The sequence below is a fragment of the Castor canadensis genome, chromosome 18 (genome assembly GCF_047511655.1).
Source record: "Castor canadensis chromosome 18, mCasCan1.hap1v2, whole genome shotgun sequence".
Lineage (NCBI taxonomy): Eukaryota > Metazoa > Chordata > Mammalia > Rodentia > Castoridae > Castor > Castor canadensis.
The window spans coordinates 29,491,620-29,514,961 of NC_133403.1; the positions used below are offsets into that span (position 1 = coordinate 29,491,620).

Here is a 23,342-nt window from a genome sequence, read left to right on the forward strand (position 1 = left end):
AAGGGGACATTATGGGGAAAGGGGTTAGGAGGGTGAATATGGTGCAAAAATGTGTGCACATGTATGTCAATGCAAAAATGATGCCTGTAAAAAATACTCCAGGAATTGGGAAGGGAGGGAAAAAGGAGTATGATAGAGGAGGTGAATTCATCTATGATGTATTTGATACATTGTAAGAGGCTGTGTAAATGCCACAATACACCCCAACCTAACATAGCAATAAAGGAAGAAGTAATAAAATTGATCAGTTCAAAAAAAAAGAAAAAAAGAAAGCACAGGCAGACTTTCTTTCCAGCACAGACCACCCATTAAGTTACAATATATACTAAAATGATTTTTTTAAAAAAGTTGGTCTATAATTCCTCTGACTTTGTCTCTTGTGAGTAATGTCTTCCAAGAATGAAGAATGCCTATTGCAGCAATACTTTTGAGCAAAAATATGCCTATAAAATTCACAATATAAAGACACACATGTCACAATACATGCTATCCCCAGATGTAAAGCCTACATCCTTGGAAAGTAACATCTAAACATGCAACAACAAAATGATCAACAGTTACCAGATACTGAATAAAAACCACTACTCCATGTCTGCTTAAATTCCCCAAGATCCATTTAATCATTTAAAGTGTCCTAGTGAAAGAACTATTGGTAGTGCCTGTAACACCCCAAATCCCCTCCACCTGGATGTGTTTACCTGAGCCATATGTCTTCTGGGGTAGCTTCCTTACCTCACAGAATCTTTGCCACACCTTTACCTCATAAATATCTTTAAATTCTTTTGTCCAACATATTCAACAACAGGAAAAACCATGTGTAATAAATTTAGGTTTTGCCCCTATAGAAAACCTTCTCATCCCCACTTCCCTGACAATACTGCAGTGCAACTCATCTGACATTCAATATCCAAGTGGGTGACAAAGGTGTGTAAACTCATACTGCCAAATTTTCATGCAGCCCTTCTCTTAGCAACTTGCCTAGTGTAGAGATATGAAATGATGATACATTCGGGTATTAGAGATCTTCATAATTTCAGGTATGTGCAATAAAAAATTAGGAGACACATAAGTCCTAATGTTTTTTGCATGCATGCTTTCAAACTATAATAGCTACCTTTATTACTCAAAAAGAAATGTTATTGTGTGCTTGCTGAACAAAAACTTTGACATGTAAGCTTGCTATTGTAGAAGCATAAGGAGAGAGACATGTAATTTTTATTGTTTCCATGAATTTGACATTGACAGTGCAATTTTCAGATGCACATTTAATGAATGCTTTGTGTACTCCTGTATTTTCCCACTTTTTGGCATATATGTGGTAAAACACGAATACCTCTCTCAGGTTTCTATCAAGAGTTTGATTACCGTGTGCTGTGTAGACAAATAACTTGTGTTTACTTTTTGCAGAGGCAGAGGAATAAGCAGATAACCAAGTATATTCATCGTGTCTATTACTTTGACAGTCAATGTGGAAATCTTACAGGTGTCCTCAATAAAGTAAGAGTTCCCTTACAAGGTTGGGTACTTGGACCTGTGTAAATACCAGGTAGTGCAGATGAATGTTGAAGTGATAAATGACTTCAGGAATTTTCATATGTACACGTAGAATGAGACATGTAGCAATTGTGATTTCCAGGATGTGTTTTTCAGAGAAAGATCAAAACAGACAGTGATTCACTTCAAGTATAAAATTTTCCTAAATAAGAACTCACAGAATCCTAAATGACAGAATAGGACCTGTCATCTACATAGGTAAGTGATGAAGGTGTTCCTAATCCCTTTTCAACATTCTTTTGTTGTAGATAGTGTGGTAGGAAACCCTGGAATCCTTTGTAATTATAGGGAATGTGTGTTTGTAATTTTTCTATGTAAGAAAATTTAAGTCAAACCTCTTATACTGAGTTATTTATGGTATACTGGTTCATTGTTGTTGAGCTGCCAAAATGGGAGGAAGATTGAGAATTTTCTCCAATTGAAGTCCAGAAAATGTAGACTGTCCTGAAATTCTGTGAACTCTGCAGTAATTCATGAATGCAGGTACAGATGAAATGTCTTATAATAATGGTCCCTGGTGAAGGAAGGAGCAAGCTATATCCTGAAACGGTATTGAGCGCTTTCTTTTTCACATCTTTACAAGGGTGCAAAGAGCCTTACAGGATTTAAATTTATTTTTATTATTGTTGTACTGAGGGTACATTGGATATTTACAAAGTTCTACAATATTTTATAGTTGAATTCACCCCCTCTATCATTCTCCTTTATTGTCCCTCCCCCCATTCCTGGAATAGTTTCCACAGGTATCATTCCTATACCTTCTTCTTATTTCCTCCCACACCCACCTGTACCTCCCCTCCAGACAGGACCTATTTTGCCTTCCTTTTCTCTGCTTTCATAAAAAAATGGCAATTTTTCTTTGTTTAAAATAGGTATACAGGTGTTTCATTTGGACATTTCCACATATATATGTATTATATCCCGAAATGGTTTGCCATCTCCATTTTTCTCATTTCTACCTTAGTCTCCTTATTATGGCTAATTCAACAGGTTTACAAACTGTACATTCATTCTTGTATAGGAGGTACATCAACCACATTCGCCTTCTTAATTTCTTATTTTCTGCCCTCTTTTGTATGTGACCTCCCCTTAGCATAGCTTGTTTTTCATAATATTGCTCTTACAGGATTATTGACAGAGCCTATATGACAGATGAGACCTTCTGATGTTGAACATCCATGTAGGTTAGGACTTTGAGCCACTGTTGGAGTTTCCATTTTTCCTCAGATTCTACCGAAGTCTCAGGGAATTTACAGGTTTCACAAGATATCGCATTCAATCATTCAGACTTTCCTCATATATACATCTAAGGAATGTTTTAGTATCAGTCACATTTCCCCCTCAATTTTGCTGGATGTGGGGAGAAAAAGACACATTTTTCCATAATAACACTATAAAACACTATGAAGAATTCCTATTATTGTGTTCTTGTTAATAGGCAACGTGAATGAGGACACCTAATTACAGAGGAATAAAGGGTTGTGTGGGACTAAGTCACATCACAGATCTTCTGACCATCAGGGAAGTGATGACTATTGCTGTAACTCTTGCTGTCACGGTATTTTGGTATACTTTTTGAGGTAAAAAAATGGTAGCATTCCTAGGAATTGTAGTGATAATGGGTATTAATATGTTGTGATTGAAAATTTTGTGATGAACTTGTGACTATTGAGAGAGGATTACAGCAAAAAGCACATGATTTTAAGCACATGTCCAGAGAAGAAAGGATGGCCCCTATTGCTGACATCATCAATCTCAAATTAGTCCAGATATACAAATTGAGGTTTCAGTGTCTCTTAACAATGATTTTGAGGCCAACATTGGGCAGGAGTACTTGAAAATCAATTGTATTTGCATGCATTCATATGTTTTCAGTTACCCTACAAAAGAATTCAAGAAAAGATTCTTGACAGAAACTGGCTAATAACCAAATGTGTGATAAACTGGTGATGCCACAGTTGAGTCTCACCCTCAACTTTCATGTAGGTAAGAGGGGTTTGCCTAATTTGGTGTCAGCATGTTTATTTTTTGTAGGTTGCCTGTTATAATCTTGGCTAGAGTATAGGTATGAGGTGATGAGAAATTCAGTCATTGTGTACCATCTTATTTTCAGATGTAATTAATAAATCATTATGAGATTATTGTATTTCCCCAACATTTTTGTGATGCATGCTCTTCATACCCTAATAGGTCCCTAGCATTTCTAGAAAGCATGACATTTCTGTATGCTTTTTGAGAGAGACATTGTGAATGTAAATTTAATGCTTATAATCACAGTGGCAGAAAAGTGTTTCATGTAATTTCTTTCATTGTGTATATCACTTTGATAGCGGTGGCGAGATTTTTACAGGTTTCCTTTGAAGACAGTAAAAGTTTGCTTATAAGGCTGTGTCCTTGGATGTCTGCAAGTATCCAGGTAATGTAGCTAGATCCTAAATTTGATACAAAGAACTTTGAAAAATGAACATGTACCTCTAAATTTAGACATGTACCAAATTGATCTCACATGGTGTTCTTAGGACTTGTAGGAAAAGTCCTTACAGTGACTCAGAGATATCTTCAAAAGTAAAATTTCTCCTACATAGGTAAGTGGCGAATGATAGTAAATCACAGGGCAGGACATTTTACCTTCATCTACAAATAAAATGAGGTTTTTTTCCTAAGCCATCTTAATTTCTCACAAAAATTTCTTGTTTTACCAAAATACTCTACTCAATTAATACGCAAAAATATTTTTACTATTTTAAAGGCAGCAATACTCCTAAATACTGGCAATTCTATACCATTCTCTAGATCATGGTAACCCCCTGCACACATACAAAAAAGGAATATCAGTCCCCAAATGGTCTTCTCAATAATAAATCCTCAAGTGTAAAATGCAAAAACACCAAGAGAATAATTTCTCAGCATATTTTCATTCACTTAAAAATCTCTTATTTTTCCCATGCAAAAGAATATCTTATTTAGCCTCAAACTAAATGGGAATTGCAAGTTAAGATTACTAAGATTATTATCGAATTAGATTATTTTGACACACACACACACACATATATATATGACATTATTCCATACTCTAAAATCTAAAAATAAAACAAAATACAATATATTACACTCCAACATCAATTTAATGTTGAATAAAAGCTGAATTTTTTGAATCCTTCAAAAGCATGGGCTTGTAATGCAAAGCTATAATTCCAACCTCTCAGGATATGGAGACCATAGTTGTGAATTGAAGAGCAATCCAGGCAAAGAAGGAGAGACCTATCTCAAAAATAAACATAATAAATAAAATAACTAAAAAATTTAAAATGCTAAAGGGTTGATGACATGGCACTAATGATAGAGTGCTTGCCTAGATGGAAAGGCTCTGGGCTTAATCCCCAGTACAAAAAAATCGATCACCCTATAATGATGTCCTCTACCACAGCTACCCCTACATCAAAAAGGAAAAGAAAAGCCCTACTGCCTATTGTCTCCAAGTATTTCAATAATGCCAACTATTCTGACCAACAAAATCTGGGCATTACAGTGCTCTCCATCTCATTCTATCCCCCATTTCACATATGGCTTCTCAGCCTCAGTTCTTCTGTCCTGTATCCAAAATTATCAATTTAAAAATCCAAATGTAAACTTTAAAATTTTCATAATCAACTCTAATTAAAAACAGAAATAAATCAATACATTATACTATTATTATTATTTTAAAATGATTCATACTTAAAACATAAATATCCCACTTTGATCCTGGCAAAGAACCAAAAATATTCAAAAATATCAACTCCAATTTAAAAAAAGACAAACATATTAAAAATGTCCTTCATTAGCCAGTCAGTACCAAATACTGATCACAATTTACACAAAGAGGCAATGAAACCTAAAACTCCATTTAAATGTGAACAATTTGCCATTTAGGATTTTCAATGATAAAAAATATACTTAAAAAACCAATGAAATGTTTAAACAGGAAAATTACAAAACAACATAAATATTTACAAAAAAGTCACAAGTTTTAAATATGGTCATATGAAATAACTCCCCACAAAACTGCTTATACATACATAGAAAATGAAAGTGGGTCACTATCTCTCACCCTCCAGAAATGAATTCAAGCTCGATCAAAGATCTTAATGAAAGATCTGAAACTTTGAGGTAAGTCCGGGAAAACAATGGAAGATGTAAACATAAGGAATTATTTTCTGAACATGACTGCAAATGCCCAGGAAATTAGAATAAAAAATGACAAAGGGATTTGCATCAAATTAAAAACCTTCTGTACATCAAAGGAAATAGTTATCAGAGTCAAGACATAACCCACAGAATTGGAAAAAAATCTTTCACAGCTATTTAGGAGATAAATGATTAATATGTAGAATATATAATGAGCTCAATAAATTGGCCACCCAAAAGCCAAGCATTCCAATTAATAAATGGCAAAATGAATTGAAAAGATGATTCTCAGAAGAAATACAAATGACTGATAAATAAATGAGGAAATGTTCAATGTCCTCAGCCATACGAAAGTGCACATCGTAACTTCACTGAGATTTTATCTCATCCCTGTCAGAATGGAAGTATTCAAGAAAAAATCAACAAGAAAATCTGGCCAGGATGTGGAGCAAAAGGAAACTGTATACAGTGTTGATAGGTAAGTAAGCAAGTGCAATTGCTATGGAAATCAGTATGGAGTTTCATCGACACAGTAAAATTGGACCTACCTTCAGATCCTGCTATACCACTCTTGGGTATAGATGTAAAGGAATGTAAGTCAACATAGAAAAGACACACTTGCATACCCACATTTATTATATGACTATTCATAACAAGCAAGCTCTTGAATCAGCCTAGGTACCCAAAAACCGATGAATGGATAAAGAACATATGGTATATATACACAATGGAGAAGTATTCAACCATAAAGAAGAATAAAATTGTGTTAATTATATTGTTTGCTGGAAAATGAATGAACCTGGAGATCAACATGTTGAGTGAGATAACCAGCCTTATAAGACAAAATATCATGTTTCTGGTCATATGTGGAATGTACTCCTACAGTAATGATGCAGATAATAATAATAATAATAATAATAATAATAATAATAATTGGAGGTAAGTATAGAAGGACTAACTGGTGGCATCAGACTAAAGGAGGGGAAATGGAGAGTGTACTAAGAGAAGAGAATCAATGTGTGCTGCACATACACATGAAGATAGTATAATGAACCCCACCAAATACTGTTTGAAAAAGAGGAGGAGAGGGTTGCTTGTTCAAAGCACACTGCACTGTACACTGAACGCAACTAAGTAATTGTGACAATAAAACACCTAACACTATTAATTTAGGTATAAAATAGGAGGATCACAGACCAGACTAGACCTTATTTCTAGAATAACCAGAACAAAAATAGCAGGGCTCAAGCAGTAGAGGAATAAGTTAGCAAGTGTGAAACCCTGACATAAAACTCCCAGTACCTCAAGCAAAACCACAAACAAACAAAACTTCAGGTATTCTTCTGTGAAAAAATTCATTATAAATTTTATTAAATATTAGACTTTAATATTCTCTGCCAAAATGTAATTCTCTAGACCCCATTCTAAAAAGAGCTATGCTTAAAAAAGGAGTGTCTATAAAAGCTCAAGTTTTAGAGGATTCACTCATCTCCTAATCTACATGCATAAAATTTTTAATTTCTCACTAAAAGTTTTTGTTTATCAAAATATTCAACTACGTTATTTCACAAAGAAATTTTGACTACACTAAGGGGAACATTACCTGCATATATTGTCTATTGCATCTGATTCTTGAGAACCCTAATAATCCTCCAACATAAAACAAATGATGCACCTCAAAAGGTCTTACCAAAAATAAATACTCAAATCTAAACTACAAAACAACTAACAAACAGAACAATAATACTCAGCCTATTGTCATTCACTTAAAAGTTCCTACCATTTCTCTCATGATAAACAATATCCTATGGACCCCATAATTTTAATTAGTGAATTTATATTATTTAGATTATTGATGCCTTGCCTATCTTTTATAACTCACGTAGTCTCCATGTGTTAAAATGAAATAACAAATACAATCTTTTACAAAACTTCAAGAAACCTGTAGTGCCTATTCAACCCATCATCTGTAGTCCCTGTTGTATTTTAGATGAAAGTTCTTGGTATAATGTCAATAACTTTAAAAATAAATTCCGGTATTTCTACCTAGATCCAAAATATCAACATTTGTTTATTTTATCTAAACATATCTGTATACTTTAAAAACAAGACAATAAACCCATAGAGAATTGTCTGAAGGATTTCTAAACAGTCTACAGCTATTTAAGTATACTAAGTATAATAAAATACAAACCATAAGTCTTAGGCCCAAAGCCCTAATGAAATATATAAATACTTTTTAACAAAAATGAAATTAAAATAGTAAGACTATTCTAAATGATGCAACTAATCAACATACAGCTAACGTAACTGCTGCTTTACAAAATGGCATATTAGCAACACTATCCAACATCCTACACAGCCGACCTAATTCCCATAGGGGTCAAGTAAGACAAAAGTCTCCTTATATTAGAAAACAACAAAATCACACCTATAATAATAAAATGATGCTTAAATACTGGGTTAAATCTCTCCTACTGAATATAAAGCATTTTAATATTCAAAACTAATCATTGATATTCCACTAATTAAATAAAAATATAGCCCCTGTTGACCTAACAGTCCCTAGTTTCTATAATGTTTGGGCTCAAGGACATACAATAAGGTCTTGGTTAGTGCTATTAATTTAAGAAAGACCAGTCAGTTACACACTTCAACATCCAAAGTCTGAATTTTGTTTACTTTTAAATAAACATATCCAGACATTCAAAAATCATCTCAGTCCAAATAAATTATATTGCCTCAAAGCTTTAAAAAACAGTCCACATATATTGTAAAAGGCTATGAATAAAAAAACCACAAACCATAACTAAGCCAAAAACACTAATTCAATATACAAATAATGTCTTAATCTATAATCCCACAAAATAGAACTTCAATTTAAAATAATAATATGCCAAATGGCTCAACTAAGCAAAATATAGCACACAATGCAGGCTCACATCAACAACTAAACCAGTTTTCAAAATATATTCAGTATCTAATAAATGGCCTTAAAATCTCCCGAAGAACCTAAGACACAATAAAACGACTATAAATACATTGAGAATATTATCAACCTTAAAATGACTGTATCTAGTTAATTCCCACTATAAATCAACTAGTTCAGAAGACTCATTTATATAATAAATAAATAAAAGGTCACCAAAAGACTGGGTTAAATCTTTCCCACTAATTATAAAAAACATTTTAATACTGAAAATTACTTATTGGTATGCTACTCACTAAATACAAAGAAACTGTCAAAAACGTCACTGAAAAGGTCCAAGCAAAAGTTGATGGTTATATTACAAAAAAGTATGGCCCTGCCTATTTGCTAATTGCATAGGCAAATGTGCTATCACACTTTCCTAAATAGAAAAATAATACCTTACAAACACTACAATCTTCTCAGTATTTAATCATTAACAAGACCTCTCTTTTTGTGATATGATCAACTAGCCTCTATTTTCATTCTTTCAATAACAATAAAATTCTAATATGTAAAAACCCTCACCATTCGGTTCATCTCTACCAGTCCTCTTCACTCCTCCCTTGTGGTCCCAGCCAGTTTAACATTTCTATATTCATTCCTGTACAGTGAACCAATTCGAGTTGGAATATATATATATGCCTAGAAGCAGCACAAGAAATCTCCCTTTATAGCTTTCTTCATCTCAAACTAGCAAAAACATCATGTTTCTCTTTTTATCTTTTATGATTTTTATTCTACAAAATCAGAGAACAGGTGGGATGAACAGGTTCTGCCCAATGAGAGCGGGGCTGGTGGCCACAGTGGGAGATGAGAGGTGACAGGGAAAGAGACAGGGGGATGAATATGATGTGAACAATGTATACACATGTATATAAATGCAAAAATAATGATAGCTGTTGAAACTGTTTCAGGAGTCGGGGGGGTGATGAAAGAGAGCAATGATGGTAGTGAATTCAAGTACAATATATATGACACATTGCAACAACCTTTGTAAATGCTACAATGGACCCCAGCCACAACAATGAAAATAAAAAAACCTCACCAACTATACTCACAAGTCCTTCTGTGACGCACCCCAGTCATGTCTCTCCTAAATTCAAAGTAAAAATAACACAAAAAACATTCTTCAAAATAAAATGTACTTAACCCTTCTTATTGCTGCTCAGGGAAGCCTTGTGGTCTCGTAAAAGTTGTTGTTGTGTTTATATTACAAAGAAATCAATGTCTCCTGAGTCCTGAAGGATGTCCAGATTCCGGTAAATGCTATGTCTAATAGAACACCATGCATTAATATTATAACCTAAGGTTTTCTGTTGACTCCTATTAAAACTAATTGTAGTAATTGTTCTAAAGTTTACATACGTAATACGTTTTCTGTTTTCTGTTGCACCGTCCTCTCACATAACTTCTTTGTCAGAAGAAAACAATACTGTACCACTGGTGTCATCCTTTCCTGACAGTCCAAGGAGTAACTTTTAATGTCATCTTGCCACCAAATAGGCAGTGATTTTCTGTCCTTAAATGCAGGACTGGCATTCCTTTTAAGCTGAAAACAGCCACGGAAGAGAGACCATCCATCCTCTAGGACTCTAAAGTTTAAGGGACCAAAGGGAGAAAATGGGGCAGGCTAAAATAGAGACAGCGGTGTGATGGGAACCAAAGACAGCCAGAATAAGGAGGTGAGAATACAAAAACCAAATATGGTACTAACTAATCTTTTAAGACTGTCCACACATGCATTCTTTCAGCTTATGCTTCCCACTAAGATATCATTTATACCAAAAATATGAGATCCTGCCATATCCTGTCAGTATAGGTGTTCATAATTCCAGATAATTGTAATTCATCAGGAGACACTTTTATTTCCAAATGTCTTTGCACGTATGCTGTTCAAACCATAATACTTACAAAAATTTCAGAAAAAGACAAAATTGTATTGTATGGTTGCTAACAGTGTAACATTAAAGCTTGTAATGGAAGAGGCATAAGGAGAGATTCCTGTCATTGTCATTGTTTCCATTAATTTGATGTTGCTAGTGGGTTTTAGATGCATATTTGATGACTACTCTGTGCACTTCTTCATTTCCCCCTATTTTGTACATATGTGGTAAAAAATTTAATATATCCTTCTCACATTTCTGACAAGAGTTTGATTTTTGTATGTCTTTGCAGATAAATAATGTACATTTATATCTCACAGGGATAGAGGCATAAGCAGACATGCAGGTAATATTCATTTTCTTCATGACCTTGATATCGACTGTGGAATTCTTGCAGTTATCTTCTCAAGTCCTAAGGGTCTCATACAAGGCTCTGTTCATAGAGCTCTGAGAGTGTCTACATAGCATGGATGGATTCCAAAGTAACACAGTGACTTCAGGAAATCTCATATGTACAGGCAGAAGGAGACAAGTATAGCAAAAGCACTTTCCAGGATGTGTTTCCCAGAGGCAGGTCAGGGCCCATAGTGACTCACAGGGATCTATCAAAGCAAAATTTCTCCTACATGTAAGTGATCATATGATCCTAAACCACGGAATAGGAAACCTTACCTTTATTTACATAAGTAAGTGTTGATGGTGTTCCTAACCTCTTTTTTCAATGTGCTTTTATTCCTTGTGCACAGGTACAAATTCATGGAAACTAGCAATTTTTATATATAGTTTTCTATGGCTGTAAAAGTGTGTTGATCCTGTGCACATTGCATGATTTCTTGTATACTTGTTTATGGTCATTGTTGTTGATCTTTCAACATAGTTGGAAGATTAGTAATTTCCATGTTCACCATCTAGAAGTTGTGGTCATTCCTAAAATTCTGTGAACTGTGAAGTAATTTATAAATGCAGGTAAACTTTTAATGCCCCATAATAATAGTCGTATGCAAGGTAAGGGGCAGGTGTTCTGTTAGAGCAAGCTGTCTCCTGAAACACAGTTTTGCGTGCTTTCTTTTTTTACATGCCCTTCACAGGAGCACAACAAATTTTAAGGAAGTGTTGATGGAGCCTTGTTAATTACTAGATGAGTGGCAAACTGCACATAAGATGATGCAGACCATCTGACGTTTAATATCCAGTTGGGTGAGGAGGTTGTAATTCTCACAGTGCTGTCATGTTGTTATTTTTGCACATTATTGAGAGGTATTGGATGCGTCTAGGATGGGGAGGATGCCATCTTCATTCATTAAGACCTGATAATTCCCAGATGTTCATCTGATGTTTGGGACACTATCACATTCTCTCTCTTTTTTATATAATGTGGTGAAACAATCACGTACCATAACAACACTTTTAAGCCTTCTGTTATTGCATCTTTGCTAACATGTAATGTATGAGAAGATACCTACTTTTACAAGTGTAAAGAGTATTGTGAGAATAAGTCACAGCCCAGAACTTCTGCTCATCAAAAACATCAGTAGTATGAAAGTAACTGTAAGCCATCATTTATGTAGTGGCTTAGATCAAAACTGACATTGTTTTAGTAAATGTAGTCATCAAGGATTGAAATAGCATAAAGTTTATTATTTTGAGCTTCTGAATATTAAGGGAATGATTTTATGTTGCTTCCTAGATATTGCGACGGTCGTATCAGCCTAGCCATATGCACACAGTTTTTAGCAAGCGTCCATTCTGGAAAGAGGCAATGCTATCACCCCTCCTCTAGATACCATCAGTTTCATGTTGATCCTCCTATGAAGGCAGAGCTCAAGTGCTCTGTAAGAATGACTTTGTGTAAATCACTATGCACTTTTCCTTGAAGAGCAATTGTATCTTGAGAAATGTTTGTGCACATTTTTTCAGGTTTCTTACAAGACCACAAAAATTGCAGAAAACATTCTTGACAGTTGCTTGCTAATACCCAGTGTAGTGATAAACTGGTGACACCACATTGCAGATCATCTCATCTTCCATAATGCAGGTAGGTAAGAAGGGTTTACCTAACCTGGTGTCATCATGTTTTCTGCTGGTTGCCTGCTATTTTCATGGCTACATTACAGGTCTGAGGTGATTCCACATTTGATACTGTCTTGTTTACAGAATAGAAACAATGGACAAAAGTTAAATTCTGTTAACTCTGTAGTAATTCATGAATCCAGGATATTTGAAATGTCTGTAAATAATGGTCACAGGGATAGGTGCCCTTGTACCTCAAGGTGTATCTGTTATGCAGTTTTGAATTATAAACCCAAGACATGTGCATAAGAAACTATTTTTTGGATAGAATTGGAGAACATCATTCTGAGTGAGGTTAGCCTGGCCCAAAAGACCAAAAATCGTATGTTCTCCCTCATATGCGGACATTAGCTCAAGGGCAAACACAACAAGGGGATTGGACTTTGAGCACATGATAAAAGTGAGAGCACACAAGGGAGGTATGAGGATAGGTAAGACTCCTAAAAAATTAGCTAGCATTTGTTGCCCTTAACGCAGAGAAACTAAAGCAGATACCTTAAAAGCAACTGAGGCCAATAGGAGAAGGGGACCAGGAACTAGAGAAAAGGTTAGATAAAAAAATTAACCTAGAAGGTAACACACATGCACAGGAAATTAATGTGAGTCAACTTCCTGTTTGGCTATCCTTATCTCAACTAGCAAAAAACTTGTTCCTTTCTATTATTGCCTATACTCTCTCTTCAACAAAATTAGAGATAAGGGCAAAATAGCTTCTGCTGGGTATTGGGGTGGTGGGGAGAGGGAGGGGGTGGAGTTGGGTGGTAAGGGAGGGGGTAGGGGCAGGGGGGAGAAAAGACCCAAGCCTTGTATGCACATATGAATAATAAAACAATAAAAAAAGGAACTCTATTTTGTAGCTAAACTTCAGTTTCCATAGGGTCCTGCCAATTTTTGCTTGTTTTTCAGACCAGACTTGCACAGCAAATCCTCTGTTCGAGTCTGAGAAATCATAATGCTCAGAAGATTCTTCAGTGTGCCGACCTAATCCTGATAAACACCCCACTGTCAATGGAGCCAGCACCTCCAATCCTAATCTGCCCATCCATGTTCCTACTAGTCTGCCTCAAAAAAGCCCTTCAAACATCACATTAATTGTCCTACAGAGCTGATGCATTTATGGCATCTGACCTTTTCCTCTTCTGAAAAGTAAATAAACTTTTCAATGCTTTCACTTTGGACTTTGTGAAATCTTTTACACCCAAGCACCAGACACACTGCTGGGACATAACAGTACTGGAGCCCCATACGGGGATATTCCTTATGGAGTCTCCTTACAGCAAGGTGTTTCTACTTGTCCTGTTATCTGAGACCAATCTCTCATGAATTTGGTAACTTCATTTTCGTTCAGATTTTGGGCTACATGAAGGGCCAGGTGTTTCTCAGGACATGTTGACCATTTTCTTGTTTTAGAATTTAAAATCCCTGACAGTGGGTCTGTCACCTTCTCTTGCCAGTCCTTTTTGCTTTTGGATCAGGACTTACCAAGTGACTTTCAAGATTCTGAAACCCTGGGAATTTCCTCCAGGTCCTTTGGGGGGTTTGGGAGAATGGAGGATGCTCCCTCTGAGCTCTGAGGTAAAATTTTATACCCCATTCCAATTCCCTTCCCTCTTCCTCCTTTTAGTTGTCATTATGGGCAACACTCTAATGACTCTTTCTTGCTCTTTTCTTTCAAATTCTGTGCCTCTTCTGCTTTAGATTTTGCCATTCTACCTTCTGCTCCCCTCCTGAGACATTTCTGTGATGCTGATTACAGACCACACTGATTCCTTTGTCCAGTTATCAGTTGGGTGACACTCCCCAGCAATCAAAATGTCTCTTTTTGGGCCGAGAGAGAGAAAAGAAAATTCTGCTGGTTCATTTTGTCCATTCTGCTTGTCTTGTATAATGTCTTTCTATTCCATCTGAAAGCCTTTGGAAAAATCTTGTGAGTCCCACAGGGAAAAATGAAAAGCATCAAGTTCCTGCCTCTAAGTCAGCCAGTGTGCTGATCTCATCAGAGGTCTCTAGGACACAGCAGGAGAGAGAAGAAAGGGAACCAGGACCCTTCAGTTGCAGGGGTGACCCCACAAAGAGGGTCCTCATCACAGGAAGGAACAGGTCCCAGGACCTAGGGGTTTTCCCAAACAGGGGTTAAGATTAGAAGGGAAAAGGAGAGCATTCAGGGAGGATAGGAGAACATAGCATGGATGAGAGGTGCAAGACCCTTGGGGAGGGAGTCCAAGTGCCTTGGAACATTACACCCCTGAGCCTTGACGCTCCTGTCACTAGGTGGAGCACTATGACCCTGGCTTAGGTGGGCCACACTTCCTCTCCTGCTTCAGGCTTCTGCTCCTCCCAGGGCAGTGAAAACCACAACATGGAGGAGGAAAGTAATGCTCTGCTCTGTGTCCAGTGTCCTTATGGAAAGACCATTTCTGCAGGTGTCAAGTCTTCCAGGAACTCAAGTATGGGATCTGCATTTGGGGTGGTAAAGCTGACACACTGCCGACTCTTTATACCACCTTTTGACCTTAGGCAAGGACAAGAAAAATAAAGGGCAAAGGTCCTAGCTCAAACCCTCCAGGTCATGCAATTATGAAAAGAAAAATTTTAAAATTTCAGAAAATCTTTGATGTACATAAGCGTATAGGAAAACCCACAATTCCTTATTACCCCTTAGGGCAAATAATATTTATGGCTTAATGGTCCAAGAGTTCTCTTAATTAATATAATTGTTTATATGAGTGGTTTTTAAGCATCAATCTATGAAACATTGGACAAAACATCTTTTGCTTTTGGATTTCCAGAAAACAAATGACTATTACTGCATGCAAATTTCAGGGTTTTTTCCATTTTATTCAAGCATAAATTAACAATATTTTTGGCTTGCCTTATCTGAAACATTTGTGTGTGTACTTATAAACATCTTTATGATGGTTTTTAAACTGCTATTATATAGTTAATATGTAAAATCTGCTCCAAAATGTCTAAAGTTCTTATCCCTATCTGGTGTAATTAAAATGCCGAAATTCAAAAATTAACTCTCAGGCTTAGACTAAAGCTAAAAATGGTCAGATTGCAGATAAAATATACAGAGCATATCCTCCTGTGGCCTGTAGATTCTACTTTTAAAATACCCTCTTTATAACCCAGAGACCAGGTCCTCCTAAAGGACCTCCCAGGACAAACAACAATGCATCAGCCTCCTTAAAAGGGTCCCATTTAAGTCAACTAACTACTCCATAGCTGCAAAACTCTTGGGTTTGCCTTTCTGTATTCATTTATCTGGGCTTAGGATTGCTCCCCCTCCACCAACCAGATACTCACCCATCAGACCTACCTCTTCTGTTACTTCCAAAAACCCACCCAATACCAAATACCTGTGTGAGACTGCAGAAGACCTTTGCCTGATCCTCAAATGCAATCCAGGTGACACCCACAGAGGCCCACAACTTTATGGACCACGTCACTTGGTCTCATTATTCTCATTCCTGTAGGTTTCCTATGCTTAATTACAAAAACTTACCTTTCTACCTTTCTACCTGCTGACCATCTCCTTCATTATATAGATAATATTATTACTGATAGTAGTCATCTACCATAATTGCTGCTCAATAACTTGGGGCTGTCTATCATATACTGCAGGTCATTGGCATCTCAGATCCTCCCTCAATTCCCCTTGTGTCGTTTTAAACCAAACTGAGTCCTAACTTCCTTTTTCTGCTTTATAAAGTCCTTTCTTCAGGCCCAAATAATCTCATTAATTAAAACTTACACAATCCCCAGGGGCAAATGCCCTACCAAGCCATTTGATTTCAACCTCTACTCCAAAGCAAACCATAAGTCCTCATGACCTGTCTAAGTCACTTCTCAGCACAACCCAACTAGAGAAGATCAAACATCCTCCCTCACCAACCCTAGAGTGAGGTTGCTTGCCCTCATCTTCCAAATATTCATCCCTCTGTCAGAGGTGGGATGTATAACCCACAACAAATAGGCCTAAGAATCCGTATTTTGTAATTAAACTTGATTTTGTATAGGCTCACACCTAACCTTGCTTATGTATTTCAGGCCACACCCAGCTAGAAACTTCTCTGTTCTATTCTAAGAAACCATAGTACTCAGAAGAAGGTATGTCTCTAGGCCAAACTACACCCTGATCCATGTGCTGATTTAATCAGGATACACACCCCATCATCTATCAAAGGAACCAACAGCCACCCATTTCCTTCCCCACTCCAGCCTCAATATACAGCCCTTAAAACCTCCCATTGATTCTCCTACCACATGGCTGTATCTATGGTATCTGACTCTTTCTTCCTTTGAAAAGTAAATAAAAATTTTCTGTGCTTTAACCCTGACGTTTGTGAAATCTTTCACACCCTGAATACTGTCCACAATACTCTGACATAAGTATGTCTGGCAAATGCTATAACTTTAGATGTAGTGTTCAATAAAAATGACATTAGAGGTACAGAAAAGAGACAGGATATTATTTAATATAAAAACATAAACACATCTACTATAGTGAAAAGAAAATAAACATTTATAAATAAGCTATATTAAAAATGAAAACTATTTACAAGGGGGAGGGGACAATCAGTGAGGCAGCTCTGAGCCCAGGACTGCAGCTGGCCATTGTACCAGACAAATCTGCAACAGAGACACAGATACAATGTCAGTATGGAAACAGAGAGATCAGTGAAGAAAAGGTTGCAGGAAAGGTTCTGATCTTACAGAAGACCCCATAACTTTGGGCAGTGTTCTTTTGCCCTGACATCCACAGAGAACAGGACAAGAGTTCACTCAAGTCTGTGGGCTCCTCTCTATTAGAGTTGTGACTTTGAGCCTAAAATCCTCCATGAACCAATACTCTGGATTTAACTGAGATCTTCAGTATCAGGTCCACTGAGTAACCACTGAGGAGAAAAAAGCGGGCTTTAGGATCATGGGATACTGATGCCAAAACCCACTTACATGAAACCTAAGAAAGCCAGGTTATCTGATGGCAAAGGGTAAAACCATAGCTCTAAATCTCTAATGCTTTTCTAAACTAAACCATCCATTTGAGACATACATGATAAACACAGACACTTAACCAGGGCATTGTGTTCTAGGAAATAATTATTTCTCTACAACCAATGAATCTGCCCATTGCATTGCAATTAAAAAAAATCATTACAAGTAGATGTGGCTTTCACTAGCAGAGCAAATGCATACAGGAGGCCTTGAGTTCATTCTCCATCATGGATGAATGAAAAAGAAAGTAACCAAATGCGAGGATAAGAAACACTCAGTAGATCGACAATGAGAGTTTGCAGACAGTGAAGAAGGTTAGACCTCAAGTATCTACATGAGACATGGACATTCAGGAAAACTCATAAAATGTGGGAAAACAGGAAGAGAAAAGAAATACAAAGAACGAGTTGATAGATGCGAAATAGAGAAAAACCAGAAAGAATTAAGGAGTAAATTACATTCAGATTTTTGGTCCCTTTCTCTAACTCCTCGACATCACTGTAGGCGCTTCTGCATGCACCAGGGCAGTGACCGTGATGGAGTGGCCTTGAAAAAGAGAAAAGTCTACATGAAAACCTGGATCTCTCTTACTTTCAGTAACATACAGCCCAACCTGGAACTCAATTACTGCTCATCTCTCTGGTCCTGCATCACTGCATGAGCTTCCTCACTACCGCAATGAAGAAAGGATCTAGGGTGTCCATGGCTTTTCTCTAGCAGAGTTTATCCATGATTCCAAGAGGTAGGGTTCCTATCGGTTACATTTCATCCAAGAGGCAGCCCCTATATCCATGAATTTCTCAGTTTGATACTTCATTTCCTCCCTTTCATTGTTCCTCCTACTACCTGTCACTTTCCCTCCTCTTGTTTTCTCCAATTTTCTTTTACTTCATCACCTGTAAACCTGATAGTTTTCTCCAGAATGGGAACATTGATGGAAAGATCAAGGATATATTGTCACATTTCCTCATTACAGAATTACTCAAATAAACATTCAAACCAATCCCAAGAGCAGCTGCCATGGACCTGGAGTTCTTCCCTATCCTTTGAGGGAGAATTAAAGTCCACCTACATATTGAGTGAGTTTCATGGCCAGTGAAGAGCAGGGACATGAGAAACATTGCATCTTCGCAATTCCACAACTGACTGGAGAGGATGATCACAAGGTTAGAAGAAAAAGAAATCATCCATATTCTCCACAAGTTAATCCTTTACAAGGTTGATTTACCATGCCTAAGGTAGGGAGAACATGGCAAGGTTCAAACAGTGTCATGGAAGGAGTGAGACTGGAGGCACCTCACAGTTCTGATGATAGGGAAGAGTAGGGAGGCAGTAATTTCTGGCTTGGTCACTGCGACTGAAAGGAATAGGTCTCTTTCAACTTGCTACCATAAGAGACCCTTCTTAGACTGTTTATCCAGGTGAGCAGTTTATTCAAAATGTGAGGAAATAGGTGTGCAGCCCCATCTCATACATCCTCATTGTCTCTCCCTGCTAGTGTGGGCCTGAAGTTCAGGTGGACACAGATCTCTGTAGGAAGTCTATTCAGAATACTCCTACTCTGAGAAGGCTGGAAGTGATGAAGTGTTGAGGTGAGCAACGGTATTGAGGGCCGATATTTCACCAATCTTCTCCACAAGACCCACACATGTACACGAATTCCATAGGAATATTCTATAACTTGCTGTGGTGTCCTTCCAACCAAGAGAGGATAGTGGTTGAAGAAGAGGAAGTGCAACTATAAAGCCTTTAAATGAGAGGAGTGTGTTTGCTTTTTCCTACACTGTGTAAGTGGTCATAAAACCTCTGCTTCCAAGTTCAAGCAGTATCAGAGAGTAGGGTCTTTTAATAGTTTCCTATCAATTCGAAATCTCATGTAAACAATTCCTGACACATGTCAAAAACTACCAAGAATTCTATGACATTTGGCAGAGGCAGAATGAGGAAGAGCAGGGCTTCTCAAGGGCATTGTTTTAAACTATCCAAACAAATGGAACAATAGGCTCAATGCCAGTAAAGATACCACACTTATTTCTTATGACTATAGTATGCAAAGAACACATAGTTCATTTTTATTTGATAGTCCTTCCTTATTTCTCTAGAGTATTTGTGTACAAGGCTCCTCACAGGGAAACATCCTTTTAGAACCTACCTCGAGTGGATCACCTACCTGCAGAATCTTCCTCATCACTGCTGGAATCATAATATATATTCCAACCTTTGGAGACAAAAACAATAGGAAGAAATTGTTATAGAATTTCATACACTCATTCTACATTAGTTGAGTTTATGGTGAGTATGGCGTACAAGTTGCACTTGGTTTAAATCCATACCTTCATGTGCTAGAGGCATGATGTAGCATATGTTGAGATATTGTGAAAACTTTCAAATATGGGGCGTAGTGGAAGATAACTAGAACAATGTGGCATCACTCTAGGATGAGGTTATGTAGTTTGCTTAGGGTCTTGATTTTTGAAATGTATGTTTTCTAAGTGCATATCAGATCTCTGAATTCCCCTGACATAATATTGGTATGAGCAAGTAGACGTCATCCTCAAACTAAGCATATGCTGATGCTATGCTCTTAATTGGTAGACCTGTGAGTTAATATACCTATGCATTAAAAAGTGACAAACCAGAAGCAGTGTCACACATCATCACAGTGCATTATACACCACTCTGTCCTTTCCAATCTAGGCTTTTCTCAGGAGTGTGTGTACCTGGAGACTTCACAACATTTTACGTGCAATTTCATGTAATCAAGTGAGATATAGGACCTTACAAGTTCTACTTTTGATACCATTTCCACTGACCCACTGCAGCTTCACCTTGAAACATATGAAGTGGGAATCCCAACTCTGATGGTAGTGTATTAAAGTCTATAGGATGGAAGATCTAAACTAGGCCAGGCTCACAACTGCCGTCCATGGTGGATGGGATCATTCTCTCACATTATAAATATTCATATCCTGCTGACATGAAATGTGCATAGAGGACCATGGTTCACAATCTTCAATGTTATAGGGTTATATAAACTTTACCATGAAACACAGATTTCTGCAGTGAATATCAAAATGAGTAGCAATGATCTAGAGTCCATCAGGGAACATAATTGACTTGCACCGTGATCTGATGTCTCTCTTATACATCCTTCCTGGACATACACAAGAGCCAGGCACTGTCTCAGATGTTTGGGATGCTAATTCACTCTGGCCAACATCCAAGACAAGTTGGGCACAAGCACATCCAGACCTACAACACATGGATTCATACTTGGTTCTATTACCCACCAAGACCCCAATCATACCATGGTTGTTCTTAAAGAACATTGTTCTTTAACTGTTATACAAATTTCTAGGATGACACATAATCCTCATCCATAGCCTGGTACCTGAATCAGGCTGTCTGTCAACACCAAATTAAGGATATATCCACCATACTCACCATCCTGATTCGCCACACTCTGGTGATGGATATCACAGTCTCCTCCACTTTCTTTTGCAATTGTCTGTATCTATAACAGCATCAAGAAATGATTGTTAATATGTGGCCATCCTGATTCATGCCTACATGTCTATCTTTTGGCAGTTACAATGTTTTTCCCAAGGAAAAAAACTGTTCTGCTGAGAGTGAAGTAGACACTGCAGCCAGTTTTTAGCCTGAAATCATATCTCAGTTGCATAAAACGTCTCCCTTAAACATACCAAACCATGGAATTTGTGGAGATCACAAAATATTTACATGGTTACACATTCACATTGTAATACATTTGAAAGAGTTAACAATCAAAAATAATGCTTTGATTTTGCACAAAGGCAAGTCTGCTTACCAAGGTATTTGATGCTTCCTCTTCATGTGTCTTGTGATGAGGAAGAATATTTGGCAGTATCTTGGCAGGAACTAGGAATATAAAGAATGACTGTCACTATGCAAGTAGTGTTGCATGTGGATTTTAAAGAGCAATAAGTGATATAGACATGGGGTAGGTACATAAAGCACAAGAAAAGAGAAAGAAAGAAATGAGATGGAGAGCTTCTGGTTTCTCAATGAAAGGAAATAATCATTACATATTAGTCCATCAGCAAACGGGTGAACACTAAGTTTCAGGGTGTGATTAATGTCCAAGTCCACACCTCCTCCATCCAATGCATAACCAGAGCTGAATTTACAAGTACCTTCTTAACAACATTCAATTTCTGTTCTTTCCAAGAGCCACACTGTTTGCTCTATATATGGTCTTTCTGAGGAAGTCAACAGAAAACAAGATATTCTGTTCTATTTATCTGCTAATATCATTTTAAATGATCTTTTCATTACAAGATCACCATAGGTTGCTCTACATATGTCTTTCTAAGGATTTTCATTGTGTAAAATCAAACATTGGTATTAGAACAGGATCAATAGAACACAAGATATTCTGTTCTATTTATTCACTAATACCATTTAAATGATCATTCATAAATAAAAATTAGGAAATAATTTGTTACGTTTGCAAATAACTGCTACTAATCCTGTGATTATGTTCCTACTTGTCTTCCTTTTCTACACGGAGTTTCTGTGTGTCCATGGTGGCCACGAATGCCCAGCTCACATTAGCCCAAATTAGTGTGAATTTTTACCATGGGGATCATTGAAACCCAACACTCTCACTTACACCTGATTTGGAAGTGGCCAGCGAGGTTGATGGAGCCCAGGCTAACAACCAAATTGTACTTGGAGGTTCCTGTCACTCTATCAGGGGTGGTGGTAATGAATTTAATTTTTTCTAAGAATTCTGATGGTAATGTTAAATGCAACAAAGTACTCACTGATATGTCTCTGGGAGCGAGGTCTGACAAAAGACAGCAACACAGGCAAATGTTTACCTACCGTGGTTTACATGGGGTCTTGGAAGTATAATCTGGGCACTGACCAAAACCTTGTGCGCTATGTGAGTTTCACAACAATAATTAGGAATCTCTACTGATTATTGGACCTTTTCTCATCCTGATTTTTGTGACCACATTGGACACCCCAAAATCTAGGCAGCACTTGGGAATCCTGTAAGCTTAATATTCTAAGGCATAAGCATATGAGCTGGAAGTCCCTGATTTGAAAGTAGGGATCCCTTGGCTGAATGAAGATGTCAGATCTGTACTCAAAACATCAACATTGTGCCTCATGCTTGACTTGATCTTTCTCTCTTTTACTTCAGCATGAAGAGCCTGGGCATTTGTCTCTGCATCTTCCTCTTGCAAAGAGCTGGGATATTAATCTAACCTTCTAGTTCAGCTATGGAAGGACTGAAGGAATTGGTTTATGTGGTATGTAACATGGTGGTGGAAATTTTTTGAACATTTACAGAACATTTACACAAATGACATAGGTTTTTCCACGAACAGAAAATGGTTATAAATCTTTTCTCCATCACCAATCCCTTTCCAAAAACACCCCCAGTCTTCTTCTCCAGCAGAAGCCTGGAATGAGGATATCTTTTAACAAAAGCAGTCCATAATGCTAATCTTTCTGAGCCCCTAAGTATTTCCTAGGACTATGTGAGATTTTGGAATACTTACAGTTCTTGTGGCCTGTGGAGTCCTCCTGTAAGGTAAAAGAAGATATATGAGAACAAGGTCATGTCCAGTCCTGTTTACAAAATTATGTAGATCACTATGATTAGATCAGATGACTTGATGTGAAGTCACTGGCTCCTGCTA

The 23,342-nt window shown here is 37.1% G+C and overlaps 1 long non-coding RNA gene across 1 annotated transcript; it reads right to left on the reverse strand.

The window, feature by feature from the left end:
* Nucleotides 1-19,786: 19,786 nt before the first annotated feature.
* Nucleotides 19,787-22,067, reverse strand: LOC141418892 (uncharacterized). Its single transcript, XR_012443558.1, has 3 exons — nt 21,476-22,067; nt 21,091-21,160; nt 19,787-19,864 (listed from the first exon to the last, which is right to left on the reverse strand). It is a non-coding gene; the product is annotated as an uncharacterized lncRNA (long non-coding RNA).
* Between the last annotated feature and the right edge of the window lie 1,275 nt (nt 22,068-23,342).